This window comes from Mesocricetus auratus, unplaced genomic scaffold, assembly GCF_017639785.1.
Source record: "Mesocricetus auratus isolate SY011 unplaced genomic scaffold, BCM_Maur_2.0 Super-Scaffold_100023, whole genome shotgun sequence".
NCBI lineage: Eukaryota > Metazoa > Chordata > Mammalia > Rodentia > Cricetidae > Mesocricetus > Mesocricetus auratus.
Window position 1 is genome coordinate 8,619,260 of NW_024429204.1, and position 25,643 is coordinate 8,644,902.

At 40.8% G+C, this 25,643-nt stretch overlaps 1 long non-coding RNA gene across 2 annotated transcripts in view; it reads left to right on the forward strand.

Annotated features, from left to right (window-relative positions):
• LOC121133713 overlaps positions 1 to 25,643 on the forward strand; it is a 163,968-nt gene that overhangs the window by 138,028 nt on the left and 297 nt on the right. For both annotated transcript variants that reach the window (XR_005870684.1, XR_005870683.1), the window contains one exon: positions 25,401 to 25,601. This is a non-coding gene — a long non-coding RNA (uncharacterized LOC121133713). The remainder of the gene's footprint in view (positions 1 to 25,400; positions 25,602 to 25,643) is intronic.

The following is a 25,643-nucleotide window of genomic DNA, read 5'->3' on the forward strand; positions in this document are numbered from 1 at the left end:
AGCAACACCCCCAATACTTGCTTTTCAGGGCTATCTCTCAGCACGGGTTTAAGGCAGAGTGAATTCAGGCTCTTTGTCTTGTGGCCTTTCCTCTTTCTTGGCCTCCCAGAATCATTTTTTTCTCAAACAATAAGTTCCCTCTAAGATAGCACCTGTCCAAGCCATCAGCATCGTAGAGTGACAGGAATTATTCTGCTCCACTTCTAACCATCGACTGGGAAAAATCACTGCCTCACCAAACCCCGCAGTTTCTTATGAGGGCTATGAGGTCTGTGGGTAGGATAGCAATGTCTTTGTGCCAGGACCATCTGGCCTACCTTCTGTGGGAGTCTTTTGCTTCTCCCTGACTAGGGCATTACACATAAGAAGCTGAAGTTTGACTGTGGATTGTCTGTCTTGCATCTGTCCATCCAGTTTTTGGATCCTGTAACTGCCCTTGTGAGTTTCTGAAACCCTTGCTCAGTTTCTCTCCTGAGGATAAAGGTTGTTCTTAATTTCTGATTTTTCTCCTTCACTAGGTTGTATGGAGGTAAGGTAGGTCTTAGTCTACCATGTTACACAGAAATCCTACCTTGCCCCCCCTTTTCAAGTAACACATTTTTTCTTTTTAAAAGAATGTATAATATTTATTATGTTTATCTTCTATTTAATTCTCCCTTGTTCTACTAGATGGAATGTAAATACTTTGAAGACTAGAATGTCATAAATTTTAACTGATATTTCTCAGTATTATAGAACTATGCTTGACACATAATGGGTACCTCAGGATTATTTATGAAACGACTGAATAAAAATATTATTCTCACTGCTGTCACTTCCTGGCACAAAGCCGTTACTGAATATCTAAACAAAAGAACCAGAAAATATTAATGGGTTTGACAAGCAAAGTTATACATGTTGAGGGGAAATTTCAGCATAACCTTTACTATGGACACAAACCCCCCAAACATAAATCAAAGCATTATTCAAAGGGTGACTAATTATTTCCAGTCATTGGCACTTGTAGTTCATTCCTCAGCTGTGAAATAAGTCATCATAAACTCTATATCTCATTTTCCCACAGTAAAAGCTAAAAATTGTATTTAAACAAAATTTTGTGGTTCAAACCCAGTTTCTGGAAGATAATTTCTGGCATGGCCATGCATGCCCTAGTGTAACAAGAAGGGAACAGAATCTAGCCTTTTTCTATTAGTGATTCCAAGCAGTTATTCAAATCTATGTTTTCAGAAATGAAACAGAGTATGTAAATAGTAACCATGACCATAAAAACATTAATAGTCTTCTAAAAGGCTTTGTTTCCAAATAGTGAATTAACATGTAAAATGCATTATGCATAACAGTGAGCTAGAATTAAATTAAAATTAAATAGCTTAAAATATTTGAAAATATAAGATCTTAAATTTAATGTGAAAAATTGAGTTTGGGCTGAAGTGAATTTTTAAACAGTCTTGGTATTCTGACCTTTTCCAAAACAAATGAATCATGAGCAATCCAAATGAATGGATGTCTTTTTTCCAGAAATATATCAAACTGTAGCCATTTTTCCACCATTACCTCGTGGCAAGAGGGGTATTGACAAGTAATGACAGCTACTTTAACTGAGTGATTTTGCCACAATATTCATCTTTCTGAACTGACCAGCATTTTACTTTCACTTGGGCCAAGAGACTGTCTGGCTAATTAGCTTTGGAGCCATGAGGTTGGATCAGCCTGGGTCGTTTGCAATAAGGCTTGTACCTTCAGGAATATTCAAAGACATGAGTTCTGAGGAACCACTGGAAGGCAGGGCTTAGCATTTCATTGTTTCTAGCCCACCCTGCTCTGCACCCCTGCCCCAATTTTACTATAGCTTTGGAAAGCCTGCACACAGATTGTACGTTGATCGTGGATGCATGCAAATTTTAGTTATGAAGCTATATTTTAATGCTGTCTTTCTCCAGAAGCAGAGGCTACTTAGTAGTTGTTCCAGCTTCGGTGCTGTTCAGTTATTCCCTGTGGATTGAAATAAGCCATCCTAGAGGGAGAAGGAAAGTTAGAAAGCATGGGGTTTTAATGAGAATGTCTCCCATAGGATAATGTATTAGAATGCTTGGTCCACAGTTGGTAGAATTGTTTGGTTTTGGCCTTGTTGGAGGTGGTATGTCATTGGAGGTGGGCTAAGAGGTTTCAAAATCCTACACAATTCCACAGTTCTTCTCCCTCCCCCCTTCCTCCCTCCATCTCTTCCTCCATTCCTCCATCCCTCCCTCCCAGCTACTTCTCTAGCATCTAGCTGCCTGCCTGCTGCTGTGCTTCCAATCATGGTGATCATGGACCCACCTTCTGGAACTAACTATAAGCAAGGCCCTGGTTTAACCACTTTCTTTTCCAGGTTGCCTTAATCATGCTATCTCTTCACATCAGTAGAGAAGTAAATAAGATGACGAGGCTCAGGAAGCTAGGAAGACTCACACACGCAAAGCTCAGAGAGTTGAGAAAGTCATAGGCCCTTCCCTCTGGTTGTGTAAGCAATAGTCGTTGCTGGGGAAAGGAGACTTTCCACCGCCTCAGCTGCATGTACACCGTGCAGGGAATTCCGGGGAGTCCTCAACCACGCTCTGCTGGCCTCCCCAAAGAAGCAATACATATGCTAACTGAATATCCATATTTCCAGGACCAGTCTCACCACAGAGAAGTCTATTCTCCTCCTGAAACGAAGCTCCAGAACACAAATACACATGGACCATCATCTGAATTTTCAAGGGCTAAAGCATTCTGTAACTTTCAGCAGAATAGTAAATGAGAAGTTCAGGTGGAAATAAAATTCCAATTGTAATATGTATATAAATATATATATACAATTAAATATATATGTATAAATACAAACATACATACGTATAATTTCACATCTTGGTTTCGATAGTTTGTATAACAATTTAACTGTCCAGACACCGCCCTGTACTTCTAATACCATCGTTGTTGTCTTTATCATCGCTGTCCTCTCCAGTTTTTGCTGGGTTCCATTGCTCAAAAGCCTAGTTAAAATGGTCATTAACTCATCCAGCCGACCATCATGCAGTCACACTTTTCCTTGGCGCACCCAAGTCTGTCCACTAGGAGACAACAGGGGTGAAGCTGGGACAAAGCATGGGCTGAGGGTGATGACATGTTGTCTGTACTATCTGCAAAGCCAAAGGATGCTGGTCCTAAGCAAACAGGATGCAAATGTAGTGAAAGCTTGCTGGAAATAAAAATATGACACAGTCTGCATCATCTAACGCCAAAGCAGAACTGACAATGGAGTGTTATTTCCTGTCCCAGTGAAGATGGCGACTTAGGAAGAGCTTTTCTAAGAGAGCATGGGATTTTTTAAAAGGTAGATATATTCTGTCGTTTCTATTATCATGTATTAGACTCAATCCAAAGCAATTTAATAATTTATCCTGATGTTTGTTTTAGATTATGTTGAGCATAATCACTGTTTTATTTTGTTTTGATGGTATTTTATTTGTTCTTACATGTATAAAAAGTACCTTGGTCATATCACCATACTTTTCTTCCAGTCCCTCCTAGACTCCCTCCATTACATCTTATTTATCTTATTTGATTTCTTTATATCCCACCAAGCCCAATTAGTGCTGACCATAAGCACACAGTTGTGGTGCCATCTGCGAGCGCACTTGGTAACCTAAAATTGGCCACACAACCGTAGAAAAATGACTGCTTTCCCAGTACCCATTAACTGCCAATAACTCGTCAGCTCATGAGCCGCTCCCTGGTCCATCCTGGAACTGTGACTGGCTAGAGCTTGCATAGGTCTTGTGCAGGTGACCACAGCTTCCGTGAGTTCATGAATGCAATAGTCACGTCACTCCCTGAAGACAGCATCCTACAGCATGCCCACCAGTCCTCAGTTCTTCCGTTCTTTCAGCGTCTCCTTCCGCTAATTCAGTTTCATCAAGGAATACTACCTCTTGTTTTAAAAATATTTGTATTTATTTGTGTGTGTGTGCAAGAGAGAGGGGGGAGCGAGGGAGAGAGAGAGAGAGAGAGAGAGAGAGAGAGAGAGAGAGAGAGAGAGAGAGAGAGAGAGAGAGAGAGAGAGAGAACAGGTACAGATTAGAGAGTCTTCAGATCCACTTGATGTGGCTGTGGCTGTGACTCACATGACTGCTCTTACCTGCTGAGCCATCTTTTGAGTCTCACCCAACACACACGCACGCACACACACACACACACACACGAATGCATGTGCACACATGAATACGCACATACCTATATAGATAGACATATAATATCTCTTTAGATATTGTAAAATATTTATTGTTCTTATCTATGATTGGACAAATAATAAATAGCTTTTATTTATTTCCCCTTTAGATTGTTTTCCTAAGCTTTTGCTTTGTTTTATAATCAGAAAAAAACCCATTTGCTTTACAATAGTGAGCATTCTGAAAGACAAAGAGGAAGGATCATGTGGCTAGATGGTAGATTTTTAAAACTGAAGAGGGGGTTATCACTTACACTCAGTTTGTTGTCATATGTTGAAATTCTTTGCCTGTAGTTATTTCTTTCTTTCTGTAATTTTCTGATTAACTGTGAAGCACATGCCTAGGTTAGAAATTACTAAGAATAATTTTATATAATATGCAGACAATAAGCAAATGGATGAAACTACTAAAATGGTTTGATTATGTCACTATGCTAATTGCTTAGAGATAAAAAAGAAAGAGAATGAAATTCAAGGATATAGCTATAACTAGGCTGAAAAGTCACTAAACCTCTATATACCCACGCTTTCCCATATATCCCTCCTATATAATCACCATGATTGCTTAAAAGTTTGCAAAACTTGACAAAATCAAACTTAATCCCAGATAGCTCTAGTGTGGCTCTTAAAACTTTCACTGAAGTACAAATAACCTACATTAATTCATGGGCAAGAGAAGACAGATGGGTCCTCATTAGTTAGAATATGAAACAACGTTAATTAATAAAATAGGAAGTTAGTAATTTATTTTCCTCGGGAAATATATTTCTAAAATGAGAAATGAAGAGATAACTGGGTATATAGAATTCATAACTCTCAGAATACTGTAAACAATAATAACAAGAAAACAACAATATAAGTCATCATAAAACCAAAGAAAACACAGGATGTTTTTGAGAAATTCAAATTACTTAAATGACTCCAGAAGAGGTAAAATTGAATACAACAATAACCATACTAATAATCTACCCTAACTAAAAAAAGAAAAGGAAAATAAAGAACTTGAGTGAGTTCTATTTGACTCTTAAGGAACAGATAATTTATGTTAAATAAACTTCCCAAGTCATTGAAAATATTAAGACCCTTCACAACTCATTCAATTAAGTTCTACAATTTTGTTACGAAACCAGAAAAATAAAAAAACAGGGATGAAAGAAATAAATATTGTTTATAAACACAAGCACAAAATACTAGTCACAACTTGAGATCAGTAATTTTTCAGAGAATATTACAAATTATCAAATGACATTTATTCTAGAAGGATACGATACAGCACTGGGCAGTGCATTAACATAATTTCTAAAAAGTGAGAGTAATAGAATGTTATGCATTGCTGCAAAAGGCATTTCTTATTCATTAAAACCATTATTAACTTCAAACTAGAAATGAATAAGTCCTTTAATGAATGGAAATTGTATAAAACTTAGTAGACAGTCCATTTAACAGAGAAACATGAGAAGCATTTCCACCAAATTCTTGACAAAAACTTTTAAATAAAAATTATTTAGTTTTTAACTCATGCATAAAAATGCTTGACTATGCCATAGCAACTAGAATAAGAATCCAACAAAACAAGAGAGGAAAATGAATTGGAAATATTGTTTGCTCAAAGTGAAGTAGCATGAGAAGAAACCAGTATCAATACACGGCCATTGCACAAAACTCAATAGAGCTAATTAGACATCTTGGAGACAAAAATCCAGCGCATTAGCAATAAAATTATTTTAAAATCCATGAATCAGTATAACAGGCTTGTGAGAATTTTATAGGGAAAATTATGTAATTCCACTGAAGTGCCTATAATTAAGCTTGAATATGTTTTGGTTAAGGAAATTCAATAGCATAACAATGTTAATTAGATTCAAATAAATGTGTAAATTACATGTAATTCCCCAAATATTTTAATGAAAGCTCTTTCTTTTAAAATTCGTCTGAAAAAGGAAGCATCCATGAATATCTTTAAAATTCAGTCACGGGAATAATGACAGTATAAGCCATTAAGGAGATCACTCATTTGTTTCATAGTTCCCCTTAGAAACTATGCTACCCTTTTTAGAGGGAAGTTTTTTTTTTGAGGCATAAATGGACCAAGAATATGGGTTTGAGAAGATAGTAGTCTTTGCTGAACTCGTTGAGTAATTGCCTTGAGAATCTTACCTTCCTCATAGTCAGTGTTGAGGACATAGATTTGATGGGAAAGAAAAAAGGAACCTTATCGGCTTCACCAAGTTGTATCCTTTTGCTCTGCATAGTGAATGTTCTCTGTTTTGAGATATTGGTAATCAATGCCCAGCCAATGTCAATATTGTGCTGTACATTTTATTCTCATCTGATTTGAAATGTTCGTTACGAGGGTTTGAAGAATTCAGAAAGACTATTCACAAACAACCCAAAGTCCATTGTCAACTTAAAATACGCACACACAATTTGAATTCTATTCTGTTTCTAATAGCTTTTACATCTTCTTTTATTTGTGTCTGTCAGCGTGTGGTTGTGTCTGGGTGTATGTAGTTGTATAACATGCACCCACAGAAGCCAGAAGAGGGTCTCAGACCCTTTGCAGCTTGAGTACGGGAGTTTGTGAACCAGCCATCTGATCTGGGTGCTGGTTTCTGGGATCCAAACGTTTGCACTCAGGATTGAGCATCAAGAGCTCTTAACAACAGATCCATCTCTCCGGTGCCACTTCCCAGACAAGAATGCTTTCTTGGCTGCAACTCTTAGGTTCTTCTCATTTGTTCAGTTTACATTTCTCAGTCATACCCCTAAGAAGCCCATGTCAACAGATTTCAGTCTTAGCACCATTCCATGACAGCATTGACTTAGTTTCCCCCAAACCATCAAGGATTCTTCTGTGCTCCCAAAAGATAACAGAAAAGGAGCAAGCAGGGCTGTGGAAATCTGTGAATGTGTACCTTAGACAGTTGCTCTTCACCAAACTCTGGGGTATGTGTGTTGGCCAGAAGAATTCTTACTTACATTTCAAAACTTCCTCACTTTTAGGTATGAGCTTGTGACTTTAAAAACAAAAGAAACAAGACGTGTGGGTGCAAAGGAACACAAATTGGTTTGTGTACAACTTCTAGATGTCTCTTTTGTGGAGAGAGTTGGCTCTACCTGCTCAGTGTTACAAAGTGACTTTGTGACTAGTGGTTTGCTTCACCTCCTGGTTGTTTGGTGTTTTGACCTGCCATACACTTTATGTTGACTGCCGTTCACTGGAGACTCCGAGGGCACTGACTCTTCCAACAAAATGGCTCCTTTGCCAGAGACTCCTTAATGCCTCTGCAGACACACACACACACACACACACACACACACACACACACACACACACACACACACACCCTTCCAGAATTCTGGAACGCAGGAAATGTGATTGTTGATAGGCAACTCTGTGCTCCCTACAGCCTTGGCATTCTCCCCACAGACAAGAGTGTAACTCATTCCTTCACTCCAGTCACTCCTGTGGCTCTTCACAGAAAGCCTAAACTGCTACCAAATCACCTTCTTTTCCTTTGAATAGATGCACCTGGCAAATGATGTGTTGGAGAAAAAAATGCAATTCTGTTTACTCATATCCCAGTCACCGGGTGGCCAGCTGTGTATTTGTAGAAACAACAGAGGCGAATGTGAAATGTGTTGCGTCTTCTTCCAGAGAAAGGGTTAAGGAATCACGACATCCAACTTAGAGACGGTGGCTGCTTTATCCTGTTAGGAGAGTGGGCACTGTTTTCGTAGCAACGAACCATAATTTTTCTGCTCCACAAAATTCTAATGTTGTCAAGTATGGTAAGACAGACGATCCTGCTTAAAATGATATTTTACAAAGCAAAACAGATATAACTCAGCAACCGTGCATCTAATTGCCTTAATTGTCTCATTTATCACATGAGTTAAGTGAGCTGATGTTTTCTACTTTGCTTCACCCATGTAATTCTTGTAATATAAGAGCTGAGATGCAGTGCCAGGCATGAGCGAGAAATCCTCTCTCCTGAGAAAAGATATCATGGAGTGATGTTGGATTTGGGTTCCAGTTTATTGAAAAATCAATGTCCATTTGTATGACCAACACATATGGCTTTCTTCCAGGTTGATGATGGCTTTGGGAGGCTGGGTATCAACTAATGAAGTCAGATCATCTTACCTACCACCCGAGTTACAGTTGGCAAAGTGACTTTGTCATTAAAACCTGGTTTATCATTCCTGTTGATGGTTCTCTCTCTATCTCACTTTCCTCTCCATTTCTCCGGCATTGCAGTGTTTTCCTTACACACAGATAACAGACTTAAGGCTCCAAACTTTAACACTTAAAAGGGACTCAGTATGCTGTTTGGTGTCCATAGGATAAACAGGTTTTTTTTCGTGTCTTTGTTTCTCATCAAGGGCAAGAACACACACACACACACACACACACACACACACACACACACACACACACACACCACTTTTATATGTGGTCCTGTTCAGCCTTGACTCAAAATTGACATCTGAGCAGGTCAGAGCCAGATTTATAACAGGCTCAATTGAGATTTGTCAGTTTAGCTGTCATGGGTAAATCAACAAGATTCAATTTGCCTAATGTGTTGATGCGTTCCAATAAACATAGACCAGCTGACACTTTGTACAGTGCTTTCATAATCTAGAAACCTTAATTCCTCACAAAGTCATGCTGTTTCCCCATTATTAAGTGGAATGGCGATCTAAATTGCAATGATGTTCTCACCCCAGTGTTCTTCCCCTGGGGGATACTCTTGGCACAATAGCCATTGGCCACTGGGGTGTTGGCAAGACGAGCTTCATTTTCCTCCCTGAGATCTGCCAGGAGTGACAAATACTCATGCCAGGAAGTGCCAGCCCAGCACAGAGCATGGTTCCTGGGTTCTTCTTTGGTCCCACCGTGTAAAGAGATCCATTGGCAAAGACACCAAGAAGTCACAAAATCCACGGGAGGACAGAGAACCAGACATAGAAACTGGGTGTGCAGCACCACGCTGCTTGGCCAAGTGGAGGGAAGTCAAGGTCTTTTAGCACAAGGCCGTTTGCAGCATATGGGACTTCAGAGGAGACTGACCGATCGCCTTTGTCTCTGTACTCAATGCACAGACCCAGTGCACAGATAGCCCCATGCTGACTGGTCCTGGGACATTTGCTCTGGCTGGTCGTTCTCTTTGGTTGCTCAGTCTGAGAAAAAGGTAAGTTTCTAGGGAGCTGCCTTCTATGACAAATGTCATCTAGAGTTGATAGAAGGGACATTTAAAGTAGGAGGTAACCAAGTTCCAATTTCTGAAGTTTTTAAAATTTGGATGGGGTGTCCAGAACTCACGGTCAGACAAAACACGGGTGGGCTGGACTGGTAGCTTAGTGGTTAAGACCGGTTAGTACTCTTGCATCGGACTCAGGTTTGGGACCACATCGGGTGGCTCACATACGCTTGCAATGAAAGATTCAGGGGATCCAATGACCCTTTTCTTGGCTTCTGAAGGCACCTTAGCAACACTTGGTGTACATAAATGTAGAGGCACATAATAATTATACATCTTTTAAACAGAGTAGAAACAGTAGATGACAGTAATTTGCCATAGTATGGTCAACATTCTTAAGGAGTCGAGGCCCGGCATGGGTATCTTGTTTTGCATTCACTGTGTCTGGTCTGAACCAACAAGTCTACAGCAGAAGCAAGCTCAGACATCTTGAAAGGTTCACGTTCGCTTGAAATTTTGACCAGCAAATATGTCTATTTGCTCTTGTGCGATAATAAAATACTTCAAGCGGTTCCTATAAGAAACATAGTAACTAGGAAACCGATAGATAGGAGGGTTAGGTAGTTAGAAAGTAGACTTTCCAAGGAGAACCCCTCAAGGTTAGGACATAAACTCAGTGTAATAAGGCATATCACCAGATGTTGATGGAGTTGACTCTCTCTCTCTCTCTCTCCCTCTCTCTCTCTCTCTCTTTCTCTCACCTCCCCTTTCTCCTGTTCCTCCTTCTCTCCCCTCCCCTCCTCCTTCCTGCCCCCTTCTGCCCCTCTTCCTCTCCACCCCTCCACTCTTTCTTCCTCTTCCTATTTCTTTTCTTATTTCTGAACAAATAGTTTGCCCCTCTTACGTAATCCCTGTTTAGAACTAGTCAAAGATTTAAGGCATATAAAATTCCTTAACTCTCTCCATGAATATTTGGCTGACTAGGTCATTATTAGATATAGTTAGTGAATTATTGACTATCCACTGTTATTGTTGGTAGGTCTTTATTATAAGTACCACATTTACTGCTCATTTTCATTTTCAGTAAGCCTAGATGTTGGCTCCAGGGAGATTAGAATCCCTAATTTTCAATTGTGAGGCCCTTTTACTTGCTTTAAGCAGAGGACTGGCAGCCAAGCAGACTGCTGTATTGGATCCAGCGACTTTAATCCCTTCCCCAATCCTCTGAAGAAGCTAACACTACAACTGCTGATGTTTGTTTCTGAAACACACTATAGCTCCAAGACGCAACTTCAGTATAGCCAAGACTCTTAATGGCAGCATGTTAAAGAATGCTTGACACTGAAAGCCTCAGTAAACTCCAGCAGCCATTTTCACCCTGGCCAGAGTGGAAACAAATCCCTTGGAGGTCATCAGAAGGCCCGTGATGGGCACAAACACAATCTTTTATGTGCATGACCGATTCATAGGCCCTTGCCACATTTCTCTAGGTGGTTGTATAAGCAGAGTCTTCAGATTACTTTCCCAGTCACTGGGGGGGGGCTTCTTGTGCTACCCCTTGGTGATGAAAATTAGACCCAAGAAAAGATTTCTCTTTAGCGGTCCTTTCTTGCCCACTTTTGATCTTTGTCATTGGTAGAGTGGGCTGAGCTGGTGACCTGAAGAGGAGATGACTCCCTTGGTAGTAGCAGCAGTAACGGCCACAAGAGACTTCCAGAGAGGGGCTGGCGGCAGAAATAATGGGGAGCAGAAGCAGCAGAACCCAGAAGCAGATGGGAAACTGTGGGTCCGGGTTGCAAAAAGGGTGAGGAGGAAGTGGTCGGTTGTTAAGGGTGTTGGTGTTGTGAGTCCAAGATATAACACAAGCCATTGTTAAAACTGAGGGTCCCCAACCTGAGCTGCTACGCTCCCCCCCCAAGGCACTTTAACTCTACCAGGCACTTGCTGATGCTGACTCTCATTGCCACCTAAAGCTAAGGATTGTCATGGCTACCCAGTGACGAAGGCTGAAAATGGTTAAAGCAATATGCCTTCAGGCTGGCCATCGAGAGTCAGATGTGTCTGGATTCTAAGGCCTGGAACACCAGACCTCTAGCCCTTAGAATTTCAAGCTATAAACTTCTGGGTCTGCTAGGGTAGCCCTAGACCTTGGAGATGTCACTAGGCCAGGACTAAAACTAGAAGAACTTCTCTTCACTAACATGGGAGTTTTCCATCTAGGGCAAAAGGCTCTGGCCAGGTCATAGTAATGGAATGGTTGGGTTTTTTTTTGTTTGTTTTCCATGTTGTATTATTTAAGTCTTAAACCTGAAAGATAGGTGGAGCGTTGGTGGCACACGCCTTTAATCCCAGCACTCGGGAGGCAGAGGCAGGCGGATCTCTGTGAGTTCAAGGCCAGTCTGGTCTACAGAGTGAGTTCCAGGACAGGCTCCAAAACAATACAGAGAAACCCTGTCTGGAAAAACCAAAAAAAAAAACCTGAAAGATAGTATGGATTGTTCAGGTTGCACATTGTAAAACTTAAAGTCAAGTCCAAGGTTCTGAAGAGATGATCTTTTGTAGCTGTGCGTGTCAGAGGGTCACATACTGTTATAGTCTCCATGTTCACACCCAGTCTTGCTCCTTTCAAATAAATACATGAGTAATTCTGAAACAACTGCTGATGTCACCTTCAGATGAATAAGCTTAATAGAAAGTCTTCCATCATCTAGCTTCAGGCTTAGCAACGCTCACCCATGACACGGTCCCTTCCTAGGCTTATCCTCCTTCTTCATCAACCTTCCTGTTCTTTCCCCACGAATGAGATCTGCTTTTGCCTCTACGCTTGTCTTTTTGTTTTTCCTACTACTTCTAAATCATCTTATCACTGAGAAACCCAGCATGACGTGATTGTGTCACCAGACCAGATCTCTAATTTTTAAGTCCTTTATGATAAGACGGTCCGTTTCATGCCCATAGTATAGCCACAGAATTGTCAATGACACTTCAAAATTGAAAGTTAGAAGCTGACAGATTGATTATATTCTACCACAAATACCCCAAATATATCTAATGACCCAAAAGAAATACCCATTCTTTTATAGGCTCTTGTATTACAATGCTACCATGGTTCACATTTGCAATTTAGTGTTTATTTGCGTGATTAGCCATTCAGTAAGAGTATAAATAGTGTGGGTTTTCTAATTGTTCAAGATTTACTCCATAGATAGTGAAAAACAGGTGCAATGTAGTCAGGGAAAGTAGTTCCCTTTGTCAAGGACAATGACATCTAGTGGGATACTGATTTACATAGTAAACACAATTGAGGAAGATGCTGTAGGGAACAATGCCTGCTCCGAGGAGGTACCAAATAATTTGAGACCTGGATGGTGAAATGGATGGAACCACATGGGTGTTTTGAAAAAGAATATGGACAATGGAAGGGACAGCCAAGATGGAAATGATTTGTATGTATCCTAGCAACTCAATATGAACCAGTGTAGCTTGGATCCAGTGCAGGGGGACGTGGCTGCCTATGGAGGGAGGGATCCCTATAGGATAAGGATAGTCCCTGAAGATCTTTGAGCTAAGAAAGAAATAAAACACTGACAAAGAAAGCCGAGTTACTGGCTGAAAGAAAAGCCACACTTAAGAGGAAAGCTAAACAAATATTGGAAAAGGAACCCTGATGGGGGTATTCTACTTTAGGAGAGAGAGAGAGAGATGTTAAGTTGTAGTGGGCTTTATACGTGATGTGTCTAAAGTCACTACATGGTAAAACAAAAACAAAAACAAGAGAGCCAGAAGAAATTGATGAGTTCAGAAAATGGTACTGGTATACAAAAGATTGAGCATAGAAATTCTATGGACATCTAATTGCTGGCATGTGCAGGCTGATAAGTGTTACCAAATGCCTTCCTAAATAAGTATGGAGGAGTGTGGAAAGAAATGTGTCTCGGTTGGCTAAATGGTGAAAGCAGCGGCCTATTAAGAGAATTATTCTCAGAGCTTGGATGTAAATTGATTTTATGAGCATGTCAAGAAGTCAATCAATGGCAGACTCGTAGCAAAATAGCAGAGCAAAGAATAATATACGAAGCAGATTCTAGTCAAATATGAAAGCTCTGATCTTATCACACAGAATGTCCGGTTTAATGACCAGACAGATGTTCTTTTCTCCAGTTTGCCACTTATGAACTTCAGCGATGCTGTTTCAGTTTTATTTGAACAATCATACATACATGAGGCGTTTTTTTTCTCCTCAAAGGGAACCCAACTATATAATGTTATATCCACATTTTTTTATCAAGGTGAAGTTTATGCAACACGAAATCACCTGTCTTAAAGTATACAATCAGCCTTGTGTAGTTCATTCACAATGTGCATATTTAACCTCAAGCTAGTGCTAAAACATAGAAACAGTTCAAATTCTAACCATGAACAAAAGGTGATATAGCCATAAGACTGTATGTTACTTAATTACGGAAGGGGATGAATGTCGACGCATGAGGCCAAGAGCATGGACCTTGAAAAACGCCTAGTGGAACGAGAGGACACAAAATTTCACATATTCTATGATCTGATTCATTTGAAATGTCCTACGCTCCATGTGAGTGCAGATGTAAGCTCAAATGTATAGAAGCAAATAGATGTATACACGTTTTGCCTGTAGGGTATTATTATCATAAGGATTGAAGCCTGAGAAACAGATGATATGAACTTGAGTTTCTTGAGTTGCTACTGGAATCTGATGCCTGCAGCCATTCTGGAGAGATGAGATGGTTTGGGGGAGAAGATACAAAGATGAGCTGGGACCTGTGAGTAGAGCTGGAACCCCACAAAATGAGTTGGAACCCCTGTGGATTCCTCATCTCTTCCAAATTCCTGTCTTTAATAATGATGGTTTATATTTTCAAGGAGACCTTGTAGCCTTTGTCACAGAACTGTTACCGATGCAAGAGTCAGAGAACTTGGTGCAGGAGATGCAACAGCATCTGGAGGGGTTGGAGGCCAGGATGCTACAATGTAACAAAGTTAGCACCAACCAGCACCCGCTACCAGAGGACCAAAGGTCTGAGCTGTGTCAACCTTCTCTGCTCCAGAAGAAGATATCCGGGCTTGAACTGATTGGCTAAAGGGCACACACATTTGGAAAATAAGTTTCCAGCTTAGCTAAAATGATGTGAGGCAAGCCCTTTTCTGTCTCCAAGGGTGTTTACAGAATCAGTGAGTAAGCAAGTGTGAGACCAGGTTTTGGCAAGCATTTTAATACTTCCCTTGCCTACAGTATGTGCAAAACGTTTTTTTTTTTTGTAAATAACTCAAATATGTCAGAAGATAGGTTGATAATGTTTCCAAGACTGTTATTTCATTATGGTCTCATAAGAACTCTACAGTATAGTTAAAAATGTCTATTGCCACTATGAAAATGCAGCACAGAGGTACAGATTGCTGAGAAGCCTAGGCAGCAAGTTGCTGAGCAAAGAAACCAAATTTAGATCTATTCACTACAATGTCCACACTCTCTCCACTCTACCACTCTGCCCCTGCACCCCCACTCTGCCCCAGCACCCCCACTCTGCCCCTGCACCCCCACTCTGCCCCTGCACCCCCACTCTGCCCCTATACCCCACTCTGCCCTGCTCTATTTTGCATACAGGGAAGCTTTCTACTTCTCTGTCTATCTTTTCCTTTTTCCAGAATTAGGAGGGACTATATGCTTCTTCTCCTATATGACTATCATGGAAGATATAGCTCTGAAATTTGTGCTTTTTCAGGGACTGTATGAAGTTCTTTACTTAAATGTACATTCATCATTATCCACCCTGAAGAAACAGACAAGCAAATGCTTAGGTAATTTTAATTTAGACGTGTGCTGCTGAATCTTAGAGATTTTGAAGTGGAAAAAATCTTTAATATTATCACAAAACATTTAGTATATTATTTCTATAGCCAAAGAAGCAAACTAAGTAGTCATATATAATATTTGCCTATGAGGCCTCAAAGTGATAATAGCTAACATTTTTTAGAACAATGTGCATGGTATTTTGCTAAGAGATACATGTGAATTATTTAATGCATATTAATGGCCACTGAATGGAAGAGATAATTATGTATTACAAATGAAATTTTAAAATCTTGCTCAAAGGAATAGGTAGCGAAGTAATCCAATCTATTTAATTGTGAGGCACTTAATCATAATTATTATATCATTTAAAACTCATTAGCAAGTGTGTCTGATTATTTTACAAGTATCAACGGAGTGACTATTAGGTGTTGAAATAATGACACCAAATTAAAACAGCGTGGGGCAGGATAAAATGGTGAATATAATTACAATCATAGTTTTGTGTCTAATAACTGTTTTCAAAGCTATTTTCTGAAAGATGTACTAATGTGTGGCAGATGAAAACACGGTGATTTACAAAGCATCCCTGCAAAAGCTGGGCGTACGGTAATCCTTTCCACAAGGACATTGAAATTGTTGATTCTGTTTTCACAGACAGCAATTAAACATAATCTTACAACTGTAACACTGATTGATTGAAATTAGCACAATTTCTGCACATGAAAACAAGCTAGCAAGGGTAGTCATTCGTTTTTCTCTCTTCATAACCACACATACAGAATGCAGGAGTACAAACTATGGTAGCAAATTTATCGTGGAGATTGCTGCTGTTAGTATAGCAGATCCCTTTCTCGGGATGTTTTAGATTTTTCTCTTGCTACCTATGCTGTTGCTTCTTTCCTTCCATTCCTAATTTTTATGCCATTTCATCTCTGATCTTTGATGCTTCTATACTAGAGAAGCCTTGAAGCTTGGCTGGACTGGGAAATTCCATGTCTTACAGAATATGAAGGGTGGGAAGGCAGAAACACAGGTCATACTGATCTTATAGACGATTAGCTGTTTCCTAGTTTTCCTACATCACATGTTGGATTTGCAGATTTTTGGGGGGTGTTCAGGTTTTCTTATTAAAAGGAACCTTTTCATCTAGAATTCCAATGCATGTTCTTGATAATAGACTCACCTAGATGACTCTTCTCGACATAGGATGAGAAATGTGTGTGACTGAACAGTTCAGTGCCATAGTACCTTGAAAACATCAGTGAAAACTCTTACGGTGTTAGAGTTGACTGCTTCAATATCTACTGCCATGATGTGGACCCATGTCTATTCTGAAAAGCAGGGGACTTTAGAAGAAATATAGCACTTTGTTGTGCTGGAGAGATGGCTCTGTGATTAAGAGCATGTACTGCTCTCAAAGAGGACCAAAGTTTGGTTCCCTGTACACAGTGAGCAGCTCACCATTGTCTGTAACCCATCTACAGGGGAGTGGATAATGCTCCCTTCTGGTCCCCAAAGGCCCCTGCACTCACATGCACACACCTGCCCACACAGTATGCATAAATGAAATAAAACTTAAAAGAAACTAGTGCTTTCCAAGTTTCTATATTAAAACTTTTTTCCACACAATGGTGTTCTCAAGACGTAGAATCCTCACCAATTTCTGCACAACATACGAAGTAGACTCTTCCTATAAAACCCTATTCCTGGAAAACAATCTTGGCTTGGCTTTTGTGTCTCTAAACGCGAGGATTAGTCCAAAATTGACTCTTTGGAAAGGCTGACCAGACAGCAGTTAACAAATCACCCATGGACAGAAAAAAATTCCCGGACAAACTGGGCAAGATCTGAGCTCTACTTCCCATAAATCTCTAGCCAGCCTCTGCCTTTTGGCCTTTTGTTCTCAGAATCACAACTCTCCTCTCCTCCCCTCTCCTCTCCTCTCTTCTCATTTCCTCTCCTCCCCTCCCTCCCCTCCCCTCCCCTTCCCTCCTCTCCCTTCTTCCTTCACCTCCCCTCTTCTCATCTCCGCCTCCTTCCCTACTCCCTTTCCTCCCAAAAGAGATTTATTCCAGGTATGCTAAGTTGAGTCAATCTTCTTAATAATTTATTTAACTTTTATGTCATGTTCATTGGTGTTTTGCCTGCATTCATGTCTGTGTAAGAGTGTAGGATCTCCTGGAGATGGAGTTACAGACAGTTGTGAGCTGCCATGTGGGTGCTAGGAATTGAACATTGGTCCTCTGGAAGAGCAATCAATGCTCTTAAAACTGAGCTATTGCTCTAGCCCCAAAGTCAACCTTATCTAAAACAAAAATAAAAATGTCTTTTTTAGTGTGCGTGTGTGTGTGTGTGTGTGTGTGTGTGTGTGTGTGTGTGTGTGTGTAGTATGAATGCCATTCTTTATGTATGGAGGGCAACTTGTGGGAGCCAGTTTTCTCTTTCAACTGTGTAGATCCTGGGAGTTAAACTCAGGTTATCTGGCTTGGTGGCAAATGATTTTACCAGCTGGGTCATCTCTCCAGGCCAAATTCTACATTTGAAATCTCAATAAGTTAACATGATACATTACAACAACAAGGAAACCTACGAAATTCCGATGAGACAAACAGAGAGGAAACAATAGAGGATATTCTATGCTCATAGATATTGGCAAGATTTCCCAACTCAACCAATAGACTCAATGAAATTCCAGCTTAGATGCTACGAGGTATTATATGGGACACTGAAAAAAAATGATTCCGCAGTTTCTGTGAGGGGCGAAAGATCAAGAATTACCAGTAAAAAATGAAAGCAGAAATATGTAGCTGAACCATTGATATCAACTAACTTGAAGGCTTACAATAAAGCTGTGATTATGAGATAATGTTATGGGAAAATAGGTCAGTGAAACTGAGAAAAAGAGTCTTAAATAGATATATGGAAATGAAGTGACTAATTTTTGGCAAAGGAAGAAAGTCAACAAAATCAAGAAAAGTTAGTGTTCTTGACAAATGTTGAAACAACTGCTTGATAGTTTAAGACACATAGAGAACAAAGGGGAGAGAGGGAGGGAGGGAGGGAGGGAGGGAGAGAGAGAGAGAGAGAGAGAGAGAGAGAGAGAGAGAGAGAGAAGAATACCAAATTAGAGATCATACATCTTTTATACAGAATGTGGATATATATAGAACTAAGAACGAAATTGTTAATCTTCTGTATGATACAGGGGGATCTGTTTTATCCTACGGGGTGTGATGATGGCATTATGCCCAATATGATTCCTTGCTGAACTAATAGATTACTTTTGCGGTGAGCCTGTAACAGGTCCAAAGAATGAGTCGCGGGGAAAACTGTTATGAAAAGTAACTGGATAGGACTGATATCAAAGAGCAGGCAAAAGAAAACCCTAGGGAGAAGACTGGACAGAACTAATCTGAGATGGTCAGCTGTGCACGTTGGAAAGACAGACACAAACTCTGTCTTTCTTATCTCTACAGGATAAGATGGGTGGGATAAACTATTTCCAAAACAACTGTGCCTCTCCTATTTGGTTTCGGGGGGGAAAAAAACCAACCAAGGTTAACTAGGAGGAAGGTGGCGTTCAACGTCTTCTTGTCATTTTTATTACCTGATGTGTCTCCTATTAGACTCATTTTTGCTGTGAGTTCTGTCTCATGGTCCGAATAAAAACACAGCTCGATCCAATCTGATCCTTGTTCTCGGATCCAGTTAACTGGCATATATTTTGTCTATAATAGTCGATTCTGAGTTTTAAGAATCTGTATTTCAGATTTTTTTTTTTTTTTGGTTTTACCAGACAGGACTTCTCTGTATTGTTTTGGAGGCTGTTGGTCCAGCCCCGCCTCAAACTCACAGAGATCCGCCTGCCTCTGCCTTCGGAGTGCTGGGATTAAAGGCGTGGGCCACCACTGCCCAGCCAGATTTTTTTATCTCTCACTTCATTATTTCAGATGTTCTTTATCTTTTTTTAAGTAAGCATATGGGTTGGAGCTGCATATGTTTAGAATTGAGTTGGGGCCACAGAAACGGGTGGGTAAAGGGAGTTCTGCAGATAGGTTTGCTTATTTACATGTATGCCTCTGGTTAATCCTGGGAATGTATTGGGCTTGAAGTACTTATCAGTAGTCAACATTTTGAGTGTCAACAAGTAGTAAAAACTGTGTCCAGCACCAAGGATTCAGCCCTGAGTCAATAGAAGGAATTGCGTTTCTTTTTCGTGGAACGGTCTTGTCGACGTGAAATGCCTATACAGCAAAATGTGTGTCAGGGTTTCTGCATCTTCTCCTCCAGTTGACAGAAACAAACACATGGACCGTTTGCATGGCCATGTTGTCTAGCTTTGAAGACTTCCTAAGGGAGCCTTAGGTTTCCCTATTGTGATTAAATGCTGCCCCCTTGTGGATCCTTTTCAAAAATACCCCCAAACGCTGAAAAAAGATCCTGGAGTGTTTGTAAGGCTGGGATTAGAAGGGACCTTGGTCAAACTTTATTGTCTAAGGAACGAAGAGGCCTATGCTTGAAAAGCTCCACTTGCCTGTCCGTGTCTACGAACTGAAAAGAACAGCAACAGGGGAAGGGTAGCAGGAAACGAAACCTATGACACATCTTCCCAGTTCACCGGACCAGAGACCGGATCACCGGTATTCTGGTTGCTTCCGTGTATGTGTTTATTTCCCACGTTTTCCTTGCATTTTTTTCATGATCATCATCCCATGTTTTCAACCCCTCTTCGTTTCCGGCTCAATAGCACACAGAGGTAAGATAGGCTTGCCTTTGGACACGAAGAAGGGTAAGAGCTGTCTCAACCAATGTCTCTTTGAACTTGTGGATCTTTTAAATGCTGCTGTGTCTGACTGGAGGCTGTAGTTTGCAGATTTCCAGCTAAGAGAGTTTAAGGGAACACCTCGGACTGAAGTGGGTGTCAGGAGGCTGCCCAGAGGAGCAATTGTCTTACCCTCCTCCAGGTTTGCAAGACGCCTTATCAAATAAAGGAGCCCAGATGCCAAGCCGCAACCCGAAATTCATAACACCCCTCTTCAGATATTCTCCCAGAAAGAAATGCACAGCTTCATAGTTCAAAGTGAAAATATTTACTCTGATCACTACAACCCAAGCATATAAAAATCTGACACGTGAAATAAAGCGTCTAGAAACAATCACTTTTAATGACATTGCGATAGTATCTAATTTTCTTTGCATTTGCTTTTGAAGTTGGTATTCACAGATATGCATAGCTTAGATAAGTTCCACGGTTTGCGTTTTACTTTGCTTTATAGAGGGCCCAGGTTACCCTGTGATTAACGAAGTCACGATGTCTGATCCAGAAAACACCAAAATGATCCTAGAGAAAGACCTAACAGTGGGATGGAAATTGAAACTTCACGCATGCAAAATGTTTGGAGAGTGAAGAGTACTTATCAATTTTTTGTGTGTTGTTAATACATCAGTATCTGTTTTAGCACATAATAGAAGATTTTTAAAATTTAACTAAGAAAATTTGTTTCTCAGTTATGAGAGATTAAAAAAAAAAGAAGTTGGTTCAGCAGGTGAAGTGCTTGCTATCAAAGTGTGAGGACCCGAGTTCACATCCTCAGAACTCTGGAGAATACTGGCTAGGAGTTTCCCTGGTACCAGGTTTCTCCCTGCCCCCCAAATGGCCCCTTCTCTCAAGATAGCTCTTCCATTACTCTCCACCCAGTCCTGCCCTCAACTCAAACAACTGATCCCTCATGTCCCCGACCCTACATCCTCTCTCCCCACCCCCCCATGCCCACAGTGTACCCAGGAACTCTCATCTATTTCCTAGGAATTCACAAGGATGACTCCAGCTAACATCCCTAGCAATAGTTGAGAGGGTACCCGAAATGGCCTTCTCCTGTAATCAGATTGGTGATATCCTAACTGTCAACAGAGAGCCCTCATCGAGTCACTGATGGAAGTAGGTGCAGAGGTCCACAGCTAAGCCCTGGGCCAAACCCCTGCAGTGCAGTTGAGGAGAAGGAAGAGGGGCTGTATGAGCAAGGGGCGGGGTCGGTCAAGATCTTGAAGGGGAAACCCACAGAGACAGCTGTCCTGAGCTAATGACCTGAGCTCATGGATTCTGGACTGACAGCTAGGGGACCTGCATGGGACCGACCTGCTTGTGAATGACAGTTGTGTAGCTTCATCCAGGAATCAGGACCTGTCCCCAGCGCATGAGTGGACTTTTTGGAACCCATTCCCCATGCAGGGGTGCCTTGCCCAGCCTTGATGCAGGGGGAGATGCTTGGTCCTGCCTCAACGTGATATGACATGCTTTGTTGACTCCCATGGGAGGCCTGCCCTTTTCTGAACAGAGGAAGAGTGGATGAGAGGGATAAAGGGAGGAGAGGGGAAGGAACAGGGAACAGGAAGAGAGGAGGAGGGGAATCTGTGGTTGATATTTAAAATAAATGAAAACAGAAAATCCTGATTGGTGGTGTGGGTGCACCCTTAATTCATGGACTCTGAAAGCAGGGTTAAAGGGAACCCTGGAGTCAGCTGGCTGTCGAGTCAGTCTAGTCTATTCAGTTACTTCTGGGTTCAGTTAAGAGAACCTGACTCACACAAGACACAACATATGCACACACACACACACACACACACACACACACACACACACACACACGAGAGAGAGAGAGAGAGAGAGAGACAGAGAGAGACAGAGACAGAGAGAGAGAGAGACAGAGACAGAGACAGAGAGAGACAGAGACAGAGACAGAGAGAGACAGAGACAGAGAGAGAGACAGAGAGAGATAGTACTGGAGTTGGCATTTTTCTTCGGGCAACCAACCATCTCCCAAATACAGACACACAGAGAAACTTATTATTAGTTATTAATTAGCTATGAATGCCCAGCCTACTAAGGCTTAGGCTTTTTCCACTAGCTCTTTGAATTTAATTTAACCTGTTTCTACTCATCTACATTTTACCTCAGGGCCTTTTTACCTTTCTTTCATTCTGTACGTCCTACATTCCTGCTTCCTCCCTGATTGCCTGGATGGCCCTGGGAGTCTCCCTGTTGTCTCCTTTTCTTTCTTCTTCAAGCCTAAATTTCCCTTCCCTGCCTGGAAGTCTCACCTATTCCTTCTACCTCACTTTTGGCCATTCGACTTTTTTATGAGACCAATCAGGTGCCTTAGGCAGGCAAGGTGAAACAGCAACACATCTTTACATAGTTAAACAAATGCAACAGGTCCTTTTATAAACAAACATTCCACAGCAGATTACTTCTGTATAGATATAGACTTTAGATATGTTTCTAAATAACCAATCTCGAATACAGTGCTACTTCTACCTCATCAAACGGGTCTCTTCTGGGATATCTCTAGGCAGGCAGTGTGCACAGGCACTGGGCTTGGTGGGCAGAGTCAACATTGTATCTCAACTTCTCTTGCATCTTAGTTTGGTCTCTTTAAGCACTGATTGCCAGCTGTACACAGACTCCCTATTCAGATACTTCAGTGGTAAAATGGAGTTCACTTTACAAGGTGGGTGAAGGGATTCCATGGACTCTGGTACACACATACACATAAGCACTCATGAGCATACAATATATTATATGAAATCCAGTGCTGGGCGTTTGGAAAGGGGGTGGCTCAGCGAGCTCCACGAGTATTATAGCAATAATCACAGATCCTCTCGTAAGAGACCCTCCTGGGAGCGGAACTTGGCAGTTGTTAATTAGACACCTGTTACAAACACTCCTCAGAAATGGCCCCGGGATGCTCGCATTCTGTGAAGCATGGCAACACTGATTTCTTGGAAGCCTTTTCTTAATTTACCAGACTTACAAATAGCAAGCTTGCAGCCTGTTCAGAGGGTTGGAAGCCCTGTTGCCTATACTCACAGGTGGCTGTGAGATGAGGTTGCTGCTGGCAGGGGATGGCAGCAGATGCAGGAAGCCATCACCATTCCACTAAGCACACCAGAGACACAGGCTGAGCCAGGGCTCTCTGCTCCCTTTGAACAGATTCACTCCCCCAAGTATTTGCTGTTTCATTATTTTTTAAAATTAGCTCAATATGTGTCTGTTTCAAAATATGTCTAATGACTACATTTCAAGTTTCACGGTTCAGTTTGACTTAGGAAGACTCAAATTATTGAAGTTGAGCGATTCAATTTTGTTCTCTTAGAGAAGGCGACTGTGTGTGTACTTTAATATGCACTGCAAACTCAAACACGGGGATGGGGGGTGTGTGCCTATATCTTTGCATTTGCAGAACTTCTCCTTGGATGCTTTTCTGGGCGTAGCCACATGAATAAAATTGTTCGTCTCCTTTAAGTCACTGTGGTTTGGTTTAATGGTGGTGATCCGTATGGTTTTATTCTAAGTGATGCAGGGAATGCTTGGAGGTTTCTAATGCTATGATCAGACTTTGGTTTTGAAGTCTTCTTCTTGAGGCTTCACTGTACATGGGCAGAAGAGCAGCATCTGGGAATAGTGCGTAACAGATCAGTGCTGCATATTGAGACAGCAGGTGATCATACTTGATAACCACTCATGTGGGCATGTGCTTAAATGTGCGATCTACAGTGGTACAATACTGAAAGCCATTCTTTGCTGCAGCAGGAAAGCCGCTAAGTGAGTGGTATTACTTGCAAAGAAAGTGGACTCCCCAGTATTCCATTTCAAGGAGATGATCGGGGATACCATCTGCTAGAGGCAAAACAGGCGTGAGATGCTAGGAGCCATGCAAGTTGGACCACCTGAGTCCTTAGTCTTTCAGGATGCTCAGCATAAAGTCCTGGAGTTTAAACGGGAGCTTGGGCCCAACCAAGTTAACGGTGTTTATTGGTTTCTGTTCCATTCCACACAGGATGTCATGTAGTCTTAGCTGTCTTGAAACTTGCTATGATGCTGCAGACAGACTTCGATATTTTTTGCTTCTGGTTTCTGAATGCTAGGACTGTAGGCATGCGTGATGAATGTGGCGCTAGCTATCAAATTCGGGACTTCCTGCATGCTAAGCAAAGGCTCTACAAACTAAGCTGCATTCCTTGCTTTGACTTCCTTTGCTTAGTGCAGATGTTCTCAACCTGTGGGTCTGGGCCTCTTTGGGAGTCAATTTTGACCCTTTTTCAGAGGAGGTCCCTAAGCCGATCAGAAAACACAAATATTTACATTACAGTTCATAAGAGTAGTAAAATTAAAGTTATGAGGTAGCAATGAAAATAACTTTATGGTTGGGGGTCACCACGACTTGAGGAATTGTATTAAAGGATCACAGCATTAAAGAGGTTGAGAACCACTGCTCTAATGTATCTTTAAAACAACACTGAGTTGAGAAGCATTTAATATGTATGATGTTCAAAATGTGGTATCAATATGAAGCTGATACTACTTCTTTTCTCTCATGTGATATCCACATATTCTATATTCAATTTTCTAAGAAATCAAACAATAAATAAAAGGAGATAATGAATAAAATACACCCCCAGTATTCAAAATACATACATGAAATAGTATAGAGATGTCTACCCATAACATTTTATGTATACATATTCTATCCATATATGCAAAGTGTTCCAATAAAAATTACATGAATCATTAGGGTGTATTTTGAAAATAGACCTGAATTATAGATAAGTAGGTCCTTATTCTACATTTTTTTGTCTTCATACATAGGAAGGACATTAGCTTTAAAGTACCTTTACTCTGATCCCCTTAATGTAGTTTCTAAGGGCATATTCTGGAAGGGATAAATAAGTTTTTTAAAATAGAGATATAAACATTTATACAAATGAGTTATATCTTTAAGATATTTTCTTAATTTGTTTATTCCTTTAAAATGCTTGTTTTATATACATCTTCATTGATTGGTTATGTTTTTGAGGCAAGGCCTTACATATGCAAACTGCTCTTGAACTCAATGCTTCTCCCTCTACCTTCCAAACCTTAACATTAAAGACACGAGTCTCCCCCACATCCTGGTTTCACTCTTAGACTAACAAATAATTATATATATTTTATGGAGTGCAATGGGATACTTTAATATTTGTGCATATCCTGGAATGATCCAATTAGGCTTATTCATGTCTGCATCTTAGATGCCTTCTTTTGCGGGGAGATAATTTAAAATACCGTCTTTTAACTGTTTAGAAATACAAGTCATCATTTGCTCCACTCATCAGCCTATGCCATAAATGCCTGAGATTTTGCTACCGTTGACCAACGCTGTTTACGAACACCCAACTCCACCCCTTCAGCTTTTGGCTACCAGTCTACAATCTACTTGTAGGAGTCGGGCTCTTTCAAGGTTGCACATGAAAATAAGATGCCATACGTGAGCGGACCACGTAAGTAAGTGAGCATTTGTCTTTGTGTGCTTAGCTTATTTCACTT